This window comes from Rhodnius prolixus, unplaced genomic scaffold (genome assembly GCF_049639745.1).
Source record: "Rhodnius prolixus isolate KJV_2025 unplaced genomic scaffold, Rpr scaffold_3, whole genome shotgun sequence".
NCBI lineage: Eukaryota > Metazoa > Arthropoda > Insecta > Hemiptera > Reduviidae > Rhodnius > Rhodnius prolixus.
The window spans coordinates 281,871-303,036 of NW_027411603.1; the positions used below are offsets into that span (position 1 = coordinate 281,871).

The following is a 21,166-nucleotide window of genomic DNA, read 5'->3' on the forward strand; positions in this document are numbered from 1 at the left end:
ACTCTTATACTTCACTTTTTACACGGTTAAGGAGATTTTTGTTCTTTATAAATAGATAAGTATGTGAAAAACTTTCTTGTAATTTTAAATAAACTCTGAAATTTAGCAACTCATTTAATTATCGTTAATGTTTCACAGGTTGGTACTAGATCTATACCAGGTAATTGAGTTAAGTTTGTCCATTCTGTGCCCTAGAAGTGATCTTCATCGAATTTTTCTGAAAAATCAAATAAAAGCAGCAAATTGTTAGCTCACCTACATAATTGCAGATCGCTTGGTTGCTGTAGAGGAAGTTTAGAAATACTGCAATCATTTTTGTAAAATCGTACCAAATTGAAAGTGAACCAGTTGTTTCCAACAACCCAATTCTGAGGCTTCGACAAATAACGCTATAAGGCTCTAATTTCTTAAGAAACTCGATTGTAGAGAAAAATGTGATGACTACAGATTATAGATGCTGCGTACTGGGGGTGGGGGAACTATTATTCTCTATATCTTAGCATAATAGACACATGGAAGCAATGATGTAGGAAATATTTTGATCTTCACTCGTTATACTGATCAAACAGTATCTCATCTATACTTCAGTTCAATATTATTGCCAGTGTGAAAGGAAGTGACAATAATATTGACCCTGTGGGTCCCCTTATTGACCGTTGCTTGGACACCCGAACAGACAGAAATGAAGATCGTGTGGTTTCTATGGACTCGGAATTTTTAGGGATGTACTGATCTAGGCAGTTCGTCTTTGTCTGAAATATAAGTTTATATGGACATGTATGTTAGTTTTGTGACTAATAATGGAGTTGGTTAAAGGAAACTACGTTAGCATGCGATCGGGCGGAAGTGCGATCCAGTGAAAAAGAACTGCAGCAGCAGTTTTGTGGGACGTGATAGGTAGGTGGCCAGATTATGCACTAATGCACTGCAGATCCTGAATCCTGTACCGGAAATACGCAATTGAAATTCCAGAAGAAACTCCAATTAAAATTGGCAAGAAGAGGGTGACTAGAGAGATGTTTTTACTAAATGGAGGAGAGGGGGATCGCCAGACTGCAATCTGCTTACAGTTCATCTTCTATTCATCTATATCTAGTACAACCTGTGTGTATGGGTGTGTGGGTGGAGAAGGGGACAGGTGCAACATTTACCTCCTCGCTGGGAAGAACTGTCGTCCAATTTAGCGCAGTCACGCCTCTAGCCGATTTGAACAGAACTACACTTGGCGAGTTGTCAAACGGCCAATCTGGCAAGATAAGTTTTCCATTTGTAAATCATTTGTGACTGGCTCAATGCTAAAGGTAGACTGTTAGTGGGTAATTAAGTACCTGTTTGGGAGGAGGGCACGTGTTAATGAATGGTTTAAGGGTGAATAGCAATAAAATCAATTATTTTTGTGAAAAAGGCGGGGTTTGACTGAAGTCTGTTGAACTTAAATATTTTAAAAATATTTGGGAGATAAGTTCAGCTATTCGTGCAAGTTTCCCTGTTTGGTGAAGAACACCTGGTTTCCTCTTTTGAAGAAAAGTCGCCACAATTAGAACCAGATACGAGACATCCTAACTAGCTCCACTGGATAGCTGAAATCTTGTTTTGACTTATACGTAATGTAGCAACATCCTTTACAGTTCTTTTTTTTGATAGAATGCAGTCAAGTGCAGCCAAGAAATATTTTAGAGGCATTTTGCAAAATTGCAACTTCCCAATTTTGTTTTCGTTTTATTAAGATATGCATCCGAGGCGGACTCTTGGCCAGAACGCTGATTTATACCCAAAACAGGCAAGAATTTGTTCCAACTGGTGATGTGCAAGCCGCTTCTGTTATTATTGGCGATCTCGAATGTCACTTACTATCCCACGGGACCGGTGGTCAGTGTGTGCTGTATTGGAGAATGTCCGCGACGTCTGGCCAACGGATTAAAAAAATTATGCTCATTATGTTAATGAGGTCTACATGCAGTCCTCATAAATACAGGTTTGCTGGCGTCCCTCCCGCTATTTGTCGTTCCTAATTTATGTTTTGAGTGCTGCCCTCTAATAGCAGTCGTCTTTTTTTTCTTTTTTTTTAGTAAAAATCCTAATTTGCTGTCACATCTGGATTTCTATTTACTTATTTTAATATATCTAAGTTGTTTACGCAGACATTATTAATTCTGCTCTTACAGTTTACTTGTTCCTTGTAGGGTTACGCCTTTGATGGTTGTTGGCCGGGGGGAGCTAAACTAGTGCGATCCAGCTATTGAAGGCCAGGCAAGTTATGACCCTGTTCATGTGTGGGGAATCACATGTTGTGGGGGGGGGGGGGGTTGCGAATATTTTTTGTTCGAACAGATCATGCCCTCTTCCGGATCCGGTACTCCTCGCCATCGCCTTCTCCATCCTAGGGCTTTTCCTCACTTTCTGTCCTTGCAAATGGCCCTTTCACCATAATCTTTCCAACTTATCTTCCACAAAAGATCTGCTTTTTCAAATAATTTTTTTAACTCTCCGTTTTTTCCAGAATATGTACGTCTTAGGCTAAAGGCTATTTTAGGAAGAAAACTGTTGCCTAGGAATAGAGCATCCGGCTAGCAGATGCCAGATTTAAAACAATACTGCCATTTGCTATGAAAAGTATGTTATTTGAGGTTAGATATTTACGAAGTTAACTCTTTGAATTTAATTACTTAAAATTTGGGAAAGGTTTTTCCGTTTATTAGCGCTCAATGAGTAGCAGCTGTCAGAGATATTGTTTTCGCTGTCTGATTTGATTGATGGCTGTGCCAAGTGAACTAGTAAAATGAATTTTATTCTAGATGAAGAGGATGGTTTATTTCTTGTAGAGCCCGTGTACCTGGTGTGTAGGTGATATAATAAATTAGGCGATGTTATTTCTGGCCGGAATGTGCTCAGACCGACTGATATACCCTCGACACTAACACACCACCTAGAGCTTATTTATACAGATGATGCGGTTGTTTGTGTTTTTTTAAAGTTGATTATTGAAATGTATTTGGGAGTGTAAAGTGTTGGTATGGCCCCCACCCATTGTACTTGATGTTTCATCCAAGTTGTCAAAGTCTAGCTTTATTTACCGACTAACGCTTACTGCAGAATCAAGTACTAATTTCCGCCCATGGGCATTACAAGCATTATTTCTGTTAAGTTGGCAGAAATGAATTAGTCTACTTGAAAGACAACCTCCTAGCATCCATCAGTTCAATGAGCCGAGTTCAATAGTTCTTTAGAGAGAGTCTGTTGACATTATCAACTATTTACACCACTACAATAATGCTCTATTAAAACTTTCAACTTTTAAGTGGAGCTGGCAAGTATTTCGACCAGCATGCGGAGAACACTATGGCCGTATCTCCACCCTCACCGCCAAGTTGTTGAAGCCGCGCGCTTCTCACCAAGTGTAACTCGGAAAATTAGCATATCTAATTAACAAATCTAGAGCATTCAATAATCCTATTTTCCTTTATTTTTATCTTCTCATTATGCCAGCTTTTAGGCTATCCGTTAGATTCTTGGCCAATAATATTCAGTTGCCTTTTAAATTGATAACCAGAGATAAATAAAGTATTTTTATCTATTATTATTGAATATTATATTCAAGTACTGAAACTGGTAATATTAAGCGTTTATTCTTTAATTTACCAGAGTTTATAAAACTATCAACCATATTTAATAAATTTCTGTCAAATCGTTTTGAACAAAAAAACTGTTTAGGCCAGGAGCCCCAACTTGAGAGAGTGAGCGAGAGTGAGAGAGACACAGAGGGAGAGAGAGTGCGAGCGAGTGAGAGAGAGAGAGAGAGAGAGAGAGAGAGAGAGAGAGAGAGATTCTTAGCAGAGAGATTGGTAGCGAGAGAAGGGGCTAGTTTAGGAAGCACTAAGTAAGTATCAGTAACTGGGAAGTTGTATGGCATTGACGTTGATAAATTCCCCCACCACTTATCGAGACTTCACTGTTATTTCCAGAGAATAGCGGACAGTAGCTAGGGCGACCTGCGGCTGTCGACGCAATTCACGTGCATTAGAGATGAAATGGAGAGCGCTGTAATATTGCACGGATGACTAGAGCCGGTCTGCGTAGTAGTGAGTAAATGGGAGTAGACAGCAGGTCAAGTTGGCGCCAAAAAACCGGTGACGTCACCACTCAGACCTGGGGAATCGATCCCCCTTTATCTACTGACTGACTAAAATTATTTCTCAGAACTGGAACCTCCGCTCTTACTTTCTCTCTTGCATTGCCATTTTGGAATCCCAGTTTTCGCTTGTCCCCTGAAGCCGAAAGACTGGTTTCTAGAAGTGTCCATATATATATATATATATATATATATATATATATATATATATATATAATGTATATTTATATACATAAACCTCCTTAACAAAAGCTTCCAGCATAAAAAGTTAAATGTGAGTCGATCAAACGACTAAAGGTACACAAACATTCCATTCATACTTCAGCCATGTAAATGCTCATGTGTTTTATTCAAATTTTGTATTAATCATATCATTTAAGTGCTACGGACCTACTGAAGTGAGTGTAATCCACTGAGAAAGAGTTTTAAAAATGGCGTGATTGCTCTTACATGACTTTCATGTGAACGTAATCTGTATGATCAAATTTACTTGATGCGCAACATTTGGTCTAGTTGTTATGCCCGATGATGATGATGAAGTGAAAGAAAAAGAAAAAAAAAGCCACATACCAACATAAAACACGCTACGTGTATTAAGTACTCATTTTGTTCTTGACATCTGATTTAAGTGCAAGTTTAGTGCAGCAGTAGGAAGTAAAAATCATCAATTTAAGTTGATTGTTCGATTGAATCGATTGCTACTTTACTTAATTTAGTAATAAACCGTTAATAATAATGTTATTTATAATAATGTATGTAATCTAATTTGTTAATATTAAAATTTAATGTAGTTTCTTTCAATTACATTCTAAATCTAGGTGTTCTCCTCATCACAATGTTATATTATACTACATACATTGTAATATAAAATAGATAAAGATATAAATATTTTTAGGTAGGCAATTATTGTTAAAGTACGTTACTAATTATTTGATTATAAAACTTCACTTACAAAGGGATCAAATTATTAATTAGAAATGAATCATTATTAAAAGTAGTTTATTTATTTGTTATTAATTGTGTGTTATTTGCGCTCTTGTATTCTACTTTAGCAAAAATTTCCCAAGTTAAATAATATTGGCTAATACTTTCGTTTGGCGAAAGTAGTAGACAGGAGAATAATGAAAAATGCAGATTGATCTTCCATTATATTACGGTCCAAAGAGGGCGTGGTGTTACATGAATGGATGGTAGGCGTGGTTTTATAAACTGTTCTCACTTCTGATTGGCTCTTTAACCAACCTACTTTTCAAACTTCCGTTCTTCACTGTGATTAGCCAATTCTTTATTGCTACTTATTTCTATAAAAAATAAAATTTAATTTTTTATACTAATTTTTCCTTCGTAAGCATCAAATTATGCAATAAAAAATTTTCTCAATGAAAACATGAAAAATAAAAGATTTTTCTTGCTTAATATCTTTTTTTTTTTATGATTTAAGGCGCGTCAACATGTATGGTTGTTGGCGCCCGGAGCTTTTTTAGTGCACTGCCGGCCTCCGGACAGTGTTCTCTCTCGTTACAGACAACACTATCCATCATCGGGCAGTGAGCTGCTGTAAGAAGCTCCTAGGAAGAGAAAATCTAAGAGGTCAGCAGCTGGATTCGAACCCGGGACCTCCGCGGGGAAGTCCAGTTAGCTAACCACTTCCCTTTTATTGCTAGATGAATACTTAATGTCTTGTTTTCTTTACTAAAACTGTAAGTGAAAAAGGAAACTTTGGAATTATGGTTTTTACTGATGAAGTAGGTAAAAGTATATCGTGAAGTAGGTACCTAGTTACTATCGTACCTATTTAGTTTGTATGCGCTATTTAGTGGTATTTCCAATAGATATCATGAATACCAATAAAATACACTAGAAATAATCAAAAATTACTAGCAATATGAATCAAAAAGTGATCAAAAGCAAAGGAGAATGGTTTCAGTTCATACGTGCGCGATTTCGCGGAATACTGCTTCCGTTTCTCAAAGTGCGGCTTGTGTCTTGGCGGATGTACATAGCTCTTCTTCCTCATAAAATGCTACATAAAGAATGATTTTTTATTTAACAAAATCTGCGCTAAATAAGTAAAATACTTGAAATTTTTTCAATGGAAAGTATTTTAAGTAGGTTCTGTTATAAGTTCGACGTCACGATTCGATTTTAGCGCTATGAAATAGTCTTATTATTTAGTCAAATTCATATTAAGGGAATTTTCCCTAGAAGATAAGGTGGCTAGTGTGGGAATGTTGACTAAAGGGCACCCATTAGTAAGCCCGGGAGAGGGTTTCTTTGATGGACTGTTTGCAGCCATTCACGGCAATCTGAACTGATCCTGTACCAACGCATCGCCGGCAGTACAATCCCACCAATTGTAACGGTCATATAATCAAACATTGAAACGCCGATAATCACTTCTTTTCAACTCTCACTTTAATTTGAAGGTGTTTGTGGCTTCGCAGTAATCAGCAGCTGAAAGAAAACTCTATAATAGACGACTAATGTTAAATTGTAGGTTCCTGCTGCCCATTTCGTATGGTCTGTCTGTAATCTTAACTTCCTCTTCTTAATGTATAGCCATTGGGTAAATATGGAAAATATGCTTTAGTTTGACCATAAATAGTTGCACTTCACTCTTCTACATTCTATTTCTGGGCCACGGATAGTTAGTACCAGTAAGGTTGTTCGGGAGAAGTACCATTTTACTGGATAATTTTTTGAAAAAAGGCTGCTCATATTTTAATTAACGCGAGTGTAATTATTGCATGCAATCATTTTTGAATCAATTTAATTAAGATATAAATATAACACTAGTTACAAAATGAAGTCCAACTTACAGCTTCTTTTTTTCTGATGGACAGCTATCACTGGTAAGCACCTGTTAGGAACAACTGTCCACCCACGAAAACAGTAATTAATTATGGAACTAAACGGTGGAAGAGGCATTGACCTGATGGCTGCAGCAGAAGCCGTCTTTTCACCGCCGGATGTGCTGTAGTCGGGGAAGCCGCCTTTCATCTGGTTCCTCTCCAAGAGCCGTACGTTCTTTTTGAATTCAACCGCTCAAGCTTTTCTATTAATAACTTTTTTCAGCTTTGCATGAATTTCTCTGAATCTGTAAAATAACAATTTTTTGATTACCTAATGCTCCATTCCAACGAACTACATTCAACACGCCAACTTTTAATGGTCGACTCAAGAAAACTATTCAACAGACATGTTGAATGTATCGCTTGGTACATTATTACAATACATGAACTTACGTAAACTAAATTTCATTGATAGTGAAACTATCTGAGAGTAAGGCCGGAATATTTTCACTTTGCCATAAAGTAGAAGAAAAATTGTGACATGACTTTAAAAGTAAAATATCTTCTAATGGCTTGGGGAAGAAAGTAATGAAGTCTAGAGACGTCAATAGAAGTGTATTTTATATTGAAGTTAAAAGGGGTTTGACAGCTAGTTAAAACTACTGGTTCTGGAAATTAAAAGTCAATATGAGTTATTAGTGAGAGACGGCCGCCGGGGCAGGTGTTTTGGCCTTTGGAGGCGGCGTGGCGAGTGGAGGTGACTTCACCTTTGAAAGAATGCCTGTTAAAGGACAGAGTATTTGTGCGGCTGCTAACTCACCAATATAAATTCAGTTAGGGAAGAAGTCTGCAGTGAATTTAAATAGGTACACCAAGCGGTTTGTATGCGTGAATGGCCGTCACTCTACGGAACTCACTGTCACAGAGCAAGTGTGCAACTCAGTTAGAACTAAACCAATAAACTTTGATTAATTGTAAGGATTGGCGGCTTGCCGGAGGATGTAGTGACAACTCCAGTGTGTGATGTAATTTGTGAATTTCCAAGTGGTCGATGCCTCCGAACTACCTGGTCAGCAGGTAGGCCCCTCTACTGCTACTTCAAGAGCACTGCTCATCCAACATATCAAACCAATTGTTTACACTCTGACGCTAAAGACTCCACTTGTCTCACTGTCAACTGTAATTGACTGAGATTCTTAATCCAGGAAAATATTAAAGTTTAAGAATATTAAAACTCTCCTGTCTCACATTCTCTCAAATTTGGAATAGCACTTTCTTATTCTGTAATCTCAGAACTCTTTAATGGTTTGTTCAAGTAAAGAAAGCAAGATTGGAAAATGTAGATTTTGTTAAAATTTGAGCCCCATAATGTTATTCTTCATTTTAAGTCGCAGTTTCTCATTTAATTGTTTGTTTTTTCGGTGAGTTAAATTTCAGAATTCACTCTTTAGGGCAGCATGAAGTTTATTCTTCAAGAGCCGCCCTTTGTGACGTAATTTCGATTCCAAATGTTCCCAGCGTTGAATGGGACCTGAAGTAAGCGCGCTGCAGAGTTGAACGCTTATCTCTGTTAGGGTATTTAAACTAACTGTTTCCGCTTCTGTAGGTGTGCTTTGTATTTAAGCCGGTGTGCAGCGCTCAACGCCACTTGTGTACGCTCGTGCACTCTCCGATTAGCACCATTGTCCGCTCTCTATAGCAGGAAATCAAAATGGCGCGCTCTTAGTGTATATTTTATTTATACAACTTTTTATCTTTTTGTATTTTTTCACATGACTGGAGGTTGCTGTCTTGTGACGTAACATCTCGCTCGCTTCTCTCTGCAAGCGCGACTCTGAACTACCCAGAGCCTCTCGAATATTGCCTTTTCGTGTCCATTTCCTGTAACTCTTCATAATAGGAAATAATACTTGCGTCCAAAAAATTTACTTTTCGGTCGAAGTTTGTGTTGGGAATGGATCTGACTTGAAGATCAAAATTTCAGAATTGCTAATTTTGAGAAAAAAACTAGTATTTAAATACGAACTTTAGGTAGAATATGAACAGGCTTGTCAAATACTCTCTTCCGGAAAAGAGGGCATTTTTTCTCTAATAAAAATATTGGCAAGACTGTAGAATGTAAAGTTATGGGAAGCTATTTCGATGTTTTCTGTCGCCTAAAGTTAAAACGATTGATGTCATTGCCACCGATTTTATACAATTTGTCAAAAAAGAGATGAAAAATGATTTTCAGTTTATTTTGGGGTAAACAAGAGTCCATAATACTTTATTTTCTGACATTTGAATTAAACAATCCGAATCGAATTTAGTGCAAAAACGCCAGGTAAAAGTTGATAATCTTTTCTATTTAGAGTGATAAGATAACAACAGCTTTACTAGAAACTGCTCCAACCATTGCTACCGTCTATTTGTAGAAAATGTATTGAATTCTAGTTACTGTAACGCTTCCTGTAAGATTAGCCTGTCGGGGTGGTAGAGAGGTATATCTAATATTGAATCTATACATAATAAATATTATAATTGTAAGTCAATTCCGTATCTCATATAAAAATGTAATTATAATATTTTATATAGTTAAGAATATTCGGGGGGCTGAGTGTTGTGTTGTTTGTGAAACAGACATGTTTTGGAAAATGAACATTTCTACCTTTTTTGGCCGTATTCCTGTTCAAACCTCTCCGCGAACAGTCCATGTTCAGACCTCTCCGCGAACAGTCCATGTTCAAACCTCTCCGCGAACAGTCCATGTTCAGACCTCTCCGCGAACAGTCCATGTTCAAACCTCTCCGCGAACAGTCCATGTTCAAACCTCTCCGCGAACAGTCCATGTTCAAACCTCTCCGCGAACAGTCCATGTTCAGACCTCTCCGCGAACAGTCCATGTTCAAACCTCTCCGCGAACAGTCCATGTTCAAACCTCTCCGCGAACAGTCCATGTTCAGACCTCTCCACGAACAGTCCATGTTCAAACCTCTCCGCGAACAGTCCATGTTCAGACCTCTCCGCGAACAGTCCAAGTTCAAACCTCTCCGCGAACAGTCCATGTTCAAACCATTCCGCGAACAGTCCATGTTCAAACCTCTCCGCGAACAGTCCATGTTCACACCTCTCCGCGAACAGTCCATGTTCAAACCTCTCCGCGAACAGTCCATGTTCAAACCTCTCCGCGAACAGTCCAAGTTCAAACCTCTCCGCGAACAGTCCATGTTCAAACCTCTCCGCGAACAGTCCATGTTCAAACCTCTCCACGAACAGTCCATGTTCAGACCTCTCCGCGAACAGTCCATGTTCAAACCTCTCCGCGAACAGTCCATGTTCAAACCTCTCCGCGAACAGTCCATGTTCAAACCTCTCCGCGAACAGTCCATGTTCAAACCTCTCCGCGAACAGTCCAAGTTCAAACCTCTCCGCGAACAGTCCATGTTCAAACCTCTCCGCGAACAGTCCAAGTTCAAACCTCTCCGCGAACAGTCCATGTTCAGACCTCTCCGCGAACAGTCCAAGTTCAAACCTCTCCGCGAACAGTCCATGTTCAAACCTCTCCGCGAACAGTCCAAGTTCAAACCTCTCCGCGAACAGTCCAAGTTCAAACCTCTCCGCGAACAGTCCATGTTCAGACCTCTCCGCGAACAGTCCATGTTCAAACCTCTCCGCGAACAGTCCATGTTCAGACCTCTCCGCGAACAGTCCATGTTCAGACCTCTCCGCGAACAGTCCATGTTCAAACCTCTCCGCGAACAGTCCATGTTCAAACCTCTCCGCGAACAGTCCATGTTCAAACCTCTCCGCGAACAGTCCATGTTCAAACCTCTCCGCGAACAGTCCATGTTCAGACCTCTCCGCGAACAGTCCATGTTCAGACCTCTCCGCGAACAGTCCATGTTCAAACCTCTCCGCGAACAGTCCATGTTCAGACCTCTCCGCGAACAGTCCATGTTCAAACCTCTCCGCGAACAGTCCATGTTCAGACCTCTCCGCGAACAGTCCATGTTCAGACCTCTCCGCGAACAGTCCATGTTCAAACCTCTCCGCGAACAGTCCATGTTCAAACCTCTCCGCGAACAGTCCATGTTCAGACCTCTCCACGAACAGTCCATGTTCAAACCTCTCCGCGAACAGTCCATGTTCAAACCTCTCCGCGAACAGTCCATGTTCAAACCTCTCCGCGAACAGTCCATGTTCAGACCTCTCCGCGAACAGTCCATGTTCAAACCTCTCCGCGAACAGTCCATGTTCAAACCTCTCCGCGAACAGTCCATGTTCAAACCTCTCCGCGAACAGTCCATGTTCAAACCTCTCCGCGAACAGTCCAAGTTCAAACCTCTCCGCGAACAGTCCATGTTCAAACCTCTCCGCGAACAGTCCAAGTTCAAACCTCTCCGCGAACAGTCCATGTTCAGACCTCTCCGCGAACAGTCCAAGTTCAAACCTCTCCGCGAACAGTCCATGTTCAAACCACTCCGCGAACAGTCCAAGTTCAAACCTCTCCGCGAACAGTCCATGTTCAGACCTCTCCGCGAACAGTCCATGTTCAAAATATTTCCCTTTAAGCACTTTAATATTATAAGTTTGCTTGTGTTCGACTGTACAGATTTTATCTATTATGTGATGGATTCATTGAAAATAAGTTTTTACATTATAAACTTTTCGTAAAGGTATGGTTGCTTTTGTAATGTACGTCTTAATAAATTAGTGTTAGTTTCCCTCTCCTCTCTACATATTATTGTATCACCATTATTACAAATAAAGTCAGTCACAGTTCAGTTGTGCTTGCTCTATCTCCTCCTTATATATTACCTACATAATATATGTTCCTAAAAATATGAAGGAACATAATAAGATTTTAAAAAACATATTTCAAAAAGCTGCTGAAAATAATGTGAAATTAAATTTAGCAAAATTTCAATTTGGGGTCATCAGAATATCTTTTCTGGGTCATATATTCTCAGAAAATGGGATCCAAATAGACAATGAAAGAGTAAAAAGCATAACTTCTATGCCTATACCGAAATGTAAAAAAGATGTGGAAAGACTGTTGGGCATGGTTACTTACGTAGGCAAATATGTACCTAATTTAAGTGAAATAACATTCCCACTAAGAAAACTAATTAAAAAAGATAATCTTTTTTATTGGGATTCACAATGTGATGAGTCACTTTCTACAATCAAGAAAATCTTGACAACAGCACCAACTCTAAAATTTTATGAAACAAACAAACCTTGTACAATCTCAGTAGATGCCTCAAAAAATGGAATAGGAGCTGTATTATTACAGGATGGAAAACCTTGTGCATACGCCTCAAAATCACTAACAGAGACACAAAAAAGATTTGCAATAATAGAAAAGGAATTATTAGGCATCGTATACGCGTGTGAACGTTTTCAGCAGTACATATTTGGTGATAAAACTAAAATTGAAACCGATCACAAAACGTTAATAAATATAATTAAAAAACCATTGTACTTATGTTCGCCTCGTTTACAAAGAATGCTAATACGCCTTCAAAGATATGATATAAATTTAGAATATGTTCCTGGGAAAAATATGTATATTGCAGATACACTTTCCAGAGCATACATTCATAATAAAGATGATGAAAAATTTGATGAAAACATTGAAAATGACTTAGAATCACAAATTTGTATTTTAAATGTAAACTTTTAAAGGAAAATATTGATCTATCATTAATTAAAAAAGAAACAGAGAAAGATTTTCAAATGCAAACCTTAAAAAAATTTATAAAAAAGGGCTGGCCAACAAATTATAAAAATATATCTGGCAATTTAAAACCATATAACAAATATAAAGAAGAAATAAAAGGTATTCTCTATAAATCTAACAAAATAATAGTACCTGCATCTTTAAGAAAAAGAATTTTAGAACTTCTGCATTATAGTCATCAAGGCGTGCAGAGGACTAAAGCTCGTGCAAGACAAACATTTTTTTGGCCAGGAATGTCCAAAACAATAGAAGACCTGGTAACTTCCTGTGATGTCTGTTCTACTTATAAAAGAGCAAACAAAAAAGAACCATTGTTGTCTCATGAAATACCAAACAGGCCCTGGGAAAAAGTTGCTTGTGACTTATTCACAATTCGAAATAAAACGTTTTTACTAATTGTAGACTTTTATTCAAAATATGTAGAAATTGAAAAACTGAGTCAACTGGACAGCATAACAGTGATTTCTAGAATGAAAATAATTTTCTCATGTTTTGGAATTCCAGAAATAGTGTTGACAGACGGAGGTCCACAGTTCACATCTTCTCAATTCAAGACATTTGCCAAGAAATGGAATTTTCTTCACATTTTGTCAAGTCTAAATTACGCACAAAGCAATGGATTAGCGGAAAGATCCATTCAGACAGTTAAGAAAATAATAAAGAAAGCTCTCCACGACAATAAAGATGTATGTATGACACTTCTACAATTTCGGAACACCCCAAATAATAACATTGGATCACCAAGTGAGTTATTGATGGGGCGGAAACTGCGCGACAACATACCGACCTCTCCAAAGATGCTGAACCCTAAGAAAATATCGCAAAAAAGAGTAATAGAATCGTTAAAAAATAATCAAGCAATACAAAAAGAATATTATGATAGATAGAGGTAGCAAGCCACTTAAAACTTTTCGGAAAGGTGAACGAATTCGAATGTTCAGAGACAAAAACTGGTTGAAAGGGAAAGTAAATGCAGAAGGACCTAGTCCCAGAAGTTACAAAGTCTTACTAGAAGATGGTGGAATGTTAACAAGAAATAGAAGATTCCTAAAGCCATTAAGTACGCCTCAAGAAGAAGAAAGCGAAGAAGATGAAGAAGATGATACTGATGATGAAGAAAGCGAAGAAAATGATACTGATGATGAAGAAACGGATATGGAAACGTTTTATAAAAACGCTCAAACCGCAATTCCAGTAGAGATGAAAGATCAGGAAAGGAAGAAGAAGGAAGAAGAAGAAGAAGGTGACTCTAACTCAGAATCTCGTTTCAATGTCACATCACCAGAGATTTTTAATCCTCCCTCACAAACAAGATCTGGCAGACCAGTCGTCAAGCCAAGCAAGTTCGAAACCCAGAAGAAATAAAAAATAAATAAAAATAATAAAAGAATCAAATTATTACAATTGTAATTTAAAGATTAAAAGAAATTTAAGTTTATTTTATAATGATAATTTCAATTTTTAACATTGTTTAAAAGGGCGGAGATGTAATGTACGTCTTAATAAATTAGTGTTAGTTTCCCTCTCCACTCTGCATATTATTGTATCACCATTATTACAAATTAAGTCAGTCACAGTTCAGTTGTGCTTGCTCTATCACCTCCTCATATATTACAGCTTTCAGATGTATATTCAAAATATTTATATTTCGACATGATAAGTAAGTTTTCATAAAAAAAAAATCCCTGACTATGCATGTAATTAGGTCCTTTTGGATAGACATATTGCTATTAGTAATCTTAGAAATTTTATTTCCAAGTTGTAAATACTAAATCAGATGTTGTAATTATATTTGATCTTTAGCAATTTAATATTTCTTTTCACTTTATTAGTAATATTTACAACTGCAACAAATGTTGCAACAAGTTAAATTGGATCTTATTGGTTCAGTTCACTAGTAATGTCATGTAAGAGCAATCATTCAGTGGTGAATCTCATTCACACTGGATCTCATTCACACCAGTAATTCTCTAAGCCACTTCCACTACTATTTATTTTGTGCTTAAAACTTTTTGGCTTAAAATTTTGTATTCCAGGAATTGCCCACTTCGTACTTGACTGATCTGTTCCTGGTTACCACACTGTACACTGTTCTGTTTCTATCTGGTCCGCTATCCTTCCTACTGTCCTGTACCCGGTGATGTTCACTGCCTTGTCCAATGTCCAGTCTACAGTCCTGTCCACTACATAAACACAAAATATTCAAGACCTATACCGACTATACTCCACCATATTCTATTCAAGGAAACACCATGAGACACCTGGTTAATCTTGGAAACTTCTCTGGTAAGATTTGCATAATTAGTTGTATAATAATTTCTATCTGTGAGCCTACCTCAAATTATCACATTTCTCGCCATTAATTTTAGTGGCGTTATGAGATAGAATATCTAAATTGGGAAAGTACAACTCGCACGCCAATGGGCCATACTTGACATATTGTATGAAAGGAGCTGATAGAACATGCTGCCCCTGCCTCGTCAGTTTTCAAGAGGTTTGCCAAACGAACACCTGGACGCTACATCCTCTGCGCAGTAGCTCTCCACTGCAGATGTTGCAACGTTAGCCCGAGGCCTCTTCAACCCTCTCGAATAGCTCGTTTTAATGTCGGCCCCCAGTCCGACCGCTGACTGTATTGTAGTGATTGATGTTTTGTTCCGTTTACATTGAACCACCAGCCAATCTGGATGAATATAATCACCTTACGCTGAACACAATTTCCTTCATTGTAGTACAGTAGTACAGTATTTCAGTAGTACAGTATGACAGTAGTACAGTATGACAGTAGTACAGTATGACAGTACTGTTACAAAACTCAGCAGTGGCCTTTCTTTTCTTTCTCATTCCAAATTACGGCCGTGAATTTTCTTGAAAGTTAGAATTTGTAAAAAGACGATAGCTAACATTATTTCAGTACACGTTCACTATAGTAAAGTGATACTGTTAATAAACTGTGACGTCACGGCTCTTCTTGACCACTCTAAACAAAAAAAAAAAATCTTGGAAAAAACATTTCAATTAAAGTGATAAAATAAACACACATCATGTTCAAATTCAGAACCTAAAATTAAAGAAAACCCGAAAATTTCGTAGGATAGTCCCACTTTCCGTGCACAGATAAGTCATTTCTTGCCATTTCAAACTCATCGTATTCATAGACCTTTCATGATTCACAGGAGATCTTTAATTTATCTATCCTTAGCAACTCGCTTAAAAAAAAAAAAAAAATTTGAAGCGAATTAGGTGCATGTCAAGTATGTAAATATCTTTGAGCCGTTTTCGAAAACTGAACTCAAATTTTACTGTGATTATTTGTGTGTTATGTATTATCCGTAAATTATCCTGAAATGGTACCTCATCTTCCCGAAAAATTCCTGTATGTGGACTTAGTGTGAACATGTTCAAGAAAAATATATGCAGCTTATATGTAAGTGTTAGAATAACAATTGTAAAGGAAATTATTGAGGAAATTAAAAAAAAGAAAAATAGATTTCGCTTGGCTGATTTAGCCAAAAGGTTATTGTCAGGTTTCCTGCTGGGGTTGAATCTTTACTTCCTGCGATTTTGCGTAAATTTCAAGTGCAGCTGACTAACACTGGTCGCATTTGAAGTGCAGCTGACTGACGCTGGTCGCATAATTATCTCCGGAAGAATTTTCTTTAGTGATCAAATAAATTAGAGCAAGCCAATGCGACATAGACTTAATTAAAATATTGCTTGAGTATCTGAGTCACATAAGTTTTGTCGTAGTGGTGGGATATGATGAGTGAGTTAATTAGGGACTCATTAGTAATGAGTCACCGGTTGAGGGACGCGATATTTATACCTTGGCTGCAGGTGGGCAAACTGCAAGTAGATATTAGTTCGGTAATTTATACTTCCGGCGGCCGACAACTGACACTTCCGTAAGTGTCAAGTGTTCTCCTGCCTTGATTGACTGAAATCACCTGGTTTGGCCGATACTTGACACTCTACCATCCATCTAGAAGTTTTTCAGCCAAACAAGGTCGATAGGGCTGGAGAAGATAACGAGTACACTTTGTTAATAGCAGGACATTCTGAAATCTGATCGGCGTGCATTTGTTGTGCAAACATGCCTGAGTGGTAGATTGTACATGTCTTTGTATGCGTTCAGTTGTAATGGTTGTCCTCGGATAGCGCCGTCCCAATACGATCTGCTCAAAGGATGCTGTTCTGCTGGATTGTTCCCTTTTCTAATTTATTTACAGAAATTCAGGCAAGACTATTTTCCTTGGCTTTCTCTTACTCTTCATAACGATTTTCTATTAACTTGATGATTCACTATTAGCGATTGCAAAGATACTTAACTTTTATTTGGGAAAGTCAATTAAATGACGTAAATGAGATGAGAAATAACCTCGACTGGTTTTCTCTTATTGAAGTGAATTTGGAGGTTGGGAAATTTGGGATGGTGGCATCTGCATGTTGAGTATACTGTGCAGTAAAGGGTCCTCCAAGAAAAGGGTTAATGATTGCTATCTTATCGTAAATAAAACTGACTTGAATAGGCACAGCGACCAGATGCTCCCAGCTTCTTTTATTGTTTTGGAAATCTCTATATTCAACAGGGCAAGTCCTATTGCTCTTTCGTCTCCTAGATGCCCACACAGCCATATTCCATACGAGGGAATGTTGTTCTTCATCTACCATTCTCAGGATTCCAACCGTTTCCAAAGAGAGAATATTAATTCGGTGACTCCTTGCATATTTGTTGTTAAATGCCGGTTTAGTTGTTCAGAGCAAGTACAACGGGGACATAATGTGGCGACCGTGAACATGTCGAAGTCCACTTATTTTGAGGATTGGTGCGCTTGATTATCCATATTATAAATCAGGAAGGGTAAAGGGGGGGACATCTGTGCATGCTCTCCTCGCCGGTGTTCCTTGCTGGTGCTGCCTGACAAGTAAGAGGCCTCTGGCTAAAGTAAATACACGCTGTACGTCAGTCTTTCATTAAACGGGCTGATGAATGTCCTTTATTGTTCCTATTATCTGCAGTTCCTCCGCTGGCTACATGTGATCAATATCCAAACTTCCTGTCAGCCTCTTCTTCAGTTCCCACCCTTGGACTGCTGCCTCATCCCCTTCACTTTCCTTTCTAAATTATTACGTATACATATATATTCACTTTATTAGGCATAACAACTACAACAAATGTAGCACATCAAGTAAATTTGATCATACAGATTAAGTTCACATGAAAGTCTTGTAAGAGCAATCACCCCATTGGTGGAACTCTTTCTCAGTGGATTACACTCACATCAGTAGATACCTAGGCCACTTCCGCTTCAAGCGACGAGGAGGATGGTCTGGTAGGTTAGGAGAGGAGAGCTGTTGTCCAAGAGGATTAGGATGGAGAGCAAGGAGGATGTGAAAGTTGCGATAGCGAGATTTTATTAGATCGGTTACAAAAGGGATGCGAAGGTCAGTGTGAATGGTGAGGTTAGATACGAGTATGTAGTATGGAGCATTCAGGATTTTCCGTAAGATTTTAGATTGTTGTGTCTGTATGCGTTTGGAGTTAGAGGGTTTTGTTGAGCCCTACACTTCTGCTCCGTATGTCCATATCGTCTGTCTTAACAGAGTCTTGCAAATTGTCAGTTTGTGTTTCAAGTCAAGTTTGGATCTGCGGTAAAGTAGTCTAGTAAGTCCTTGTACCGTCTGTTCACATCTTGTCGTTTCAGTCGAGTATGTGGGTTCCAGGTGAGTCTCTTGTCAATGTACAGTCCTAAGTATCGTACTACGTCAACTGGAGGAATCGTTACACCGTTCAGTTGAACTGGTGGACTCGCAGATTTTCGTAATGCAAATGTAATATGCATTGATTTTCGCTCATTTATTTTTATTTTCCATTTTCGAAACCAGGTTTCGAGGAAATTTAAATGGATATGAATGTTCTGACTGACTGACTGATCGGAGTGGGATGAAAGAATAGCAGTATCGTGAGCGAATGTTGAAACTATTGTATTTTGGGATAGAGGTAAATCAGCAGTGTATGTAGAGCATTGGAAAGTAACTCTCTCGTAAAACTGCGTTGTAGATGTAAGCTAAAAAGAGAATACCACTTTTTGGTAAGTTGCGTAAAATGTTACTTGTTATTAGATCATAGCCAGGAGATTTTTTAGACGGTAGTTGCTTAATAATGTACTTTACGTCTCAAGAATTAAAGGCTATTGGAGGTAACGTGAGTTGTAAATTCCTATTTAAATTCCTTCATTGATCTTGGTTCTTATTTATTTCACAACAAACCGAGCCAAAAAGAAAATTTGGGATAATAAATTATTACTAAGAGTAGAATAAATGCACGTAGCTCGTTTATTCCCTCTTTCGTTTCCAATTTTCTGCTTCATTGTCCTTGTAGAGTAGCGGTACCAACTTTTCCCACTGCTGGGAGCTCCACAGTGCTCACAAGTCGTTGACTGAGACTTCGATAACGATCTGTAAATGGCATTTTTTTTTGGAGATATAAACTTTTTTCAAATAGCAAATTTAGAAAAATCCTCTGATGAAATGGTGGTCTTTGACTTTTAAAGGTTGAATCATTTTGATGGTTTTCGCGGTTTCCACTCAAGAAAAGAAGTGTTTAGACCTGAAAGAAAGTTTACCCAAAAGTGAACGTTGCATTTCAGCTGACTTATCAGTGAGCAAGTGCGGAGTATTCACAGTACGGCTGATGTATCTGAACAGTTAGAGGATTCCACAGAATCTTGTTAGAACAGGGATTTCCGGCATTTGCAATTCTTATACTGAGTTTTCTTGGGAAATATCAGTTTTCGGTGCCCTGAAAAAGAAAAGTATTCTAAGAAATTGGTTTCTTTTTATAGTAAGTAAGTAAAGTAAAGTAAAGTAATCGCCTATTTTTTCAGGCGGGGCTTAACGTCCAACTACCAATTAGGTGTCGTGGACGGAGGCGACTAGCAAACATACTTTACTGTAAATTTCTTTTTATTAACCATTAAATAAAATCCAAGGCCTAAAGACCGGGAATCGAACCCAGTACCACAATACATATTAGCTTCGCAGGTCTCGCCTCTAACCGCTCGGCTACCGTGGCACCTGGTTTCTTTTTATATATATAGCGGCAAAGTGACAATCCAAAGTGTTGGGGCTGAAAAAAACCGCCGCCAGAGTCCAGTTCAGTCAATTCAAATCAAAAGCAACAAATAGTGCAGCTTGCGCGTTGCCAACCCCCACCCCCCCATAATTAACTAGAAATCTCTCTATAAGCTAATTAATAGAAACACTCTTATTAAAATTAACTAATTTCCAACTTTAATCTATAATATAGATTATTTTAAATTTTAGTGGCCGTAAACTATTTATATTTAGGATTCAGGATTGGCGAGGAATCGGTCAAAAATAAAACTACAACTCCATCTTTCCGCCAACGTTTCGACAAATTTATTGTCTTTCTCAGGGCCTGTTTATTGCAACAATTAGAAAGGAATACAAGTACAACATCTTATTAAAAAACTATAAGAAGTGATATTAATAACAATCATTAGAATTTACGTGGCTTTGCGGGTGAGTGGAGTTACAGACTAAGAGCCTAGAATGGAGATATTGTATAATATATATATATACAGGGTGACCAAAGTTATATGCTCCACCCACTTTTTTTTTTAACGGCGGGAAATTTCGAAAAAATAGAAAACACGTATTCAATCATTTTTAGTCTAGTTTATTTTCAGTGATTGACCCATTTTTTTAAACCCTTGTATCTCGAGATACGGCATCCAACTGTTTTTTTTTTCAAATGGAACATTATAATTTTTTTGCATATTTTTATGAGCTCATAAAAAAAACAATTTTTTTTTTTAATCGGTTAGGTTTTTCAAAAGTTATGGTAATTTAAAATATGAAAAACAAATTTCAGTTTATTGTCAAAATTACCTTATTTTGTTTAAAGAATTGGTTCAAACTGGGCACCATCAACGGATAGGCAAGCCAAAGCTCTGGACTCCCAAATTCTGCTTATAGCAGCACTTATCACTCACTATAAGTGCCACTGCAAAGGTTAGAGTTATTCGACGTATACTGTCCTATACTCTCCACTTGTACAGGTCTGGGGGCTAAGATCGAACCCTGAGCAGCGTTTCTGAAATCCTTTGCCAAGATCCTTCTGTACTTTAGTTTTTACATCTTTTCAGTTCGCTTCTGCCACACGAATGTGAATGAAAACATTCTTTTTTACCAAGATCTCTCATTACCATTAGTGAACCAACAGTTATCGGTTTAATGATGTCTTGAATATAAATGAAGAGAAACAGAAGCCTAACCAAATCAAAAATTCAAACCGAATCTAATCGAGCTAGTTGATTCCCTGGCTGATTTTCTTTTTGAATTGGAGACCCAAACTGTATCTGGACGAGTAAAACCTTATTGACTTATCCATTCTCAGGTTGTCTGAGTATGCCCTCACCAATCTTGAACTATCTTCATAGAGGTGTTCGACTATCCAAGAAGATTGTGACAGCTCTCCTTGTTTCTTGATCTCGGCCT

The 21,166-nt window shown here is 38.0% G+C and overlaps 1 protein-coding gene across 4 annotated transcripts in view; it reads left to right on the top strand.

Annotated features, from left to right (window-relative positions):
• The window catches only part of zfh1 (Zn finger homeodomain 1), a 381,320-nt gene that overhangs the window by 53,122 nt on the left and 307,032 nt on the right, over positions 1 to 21,166 (top strand). Inside the window, exon 2 of one of the 4 annotated variants that reach the window (XM_074125701.1) lies at positions 6,973 to 7,149. The exons of the other annotated variants lie outside the window; for them this stretch is intronic. The gene's annotated coding sequence lies outside the window, so the exon portion shown is untranslated. The remainder of the gene's footprint in view (positions 1 to 6,972; positions 7,150 to 21,166) is intronic. 4 annotated transcript variants of the gene reach the window in all.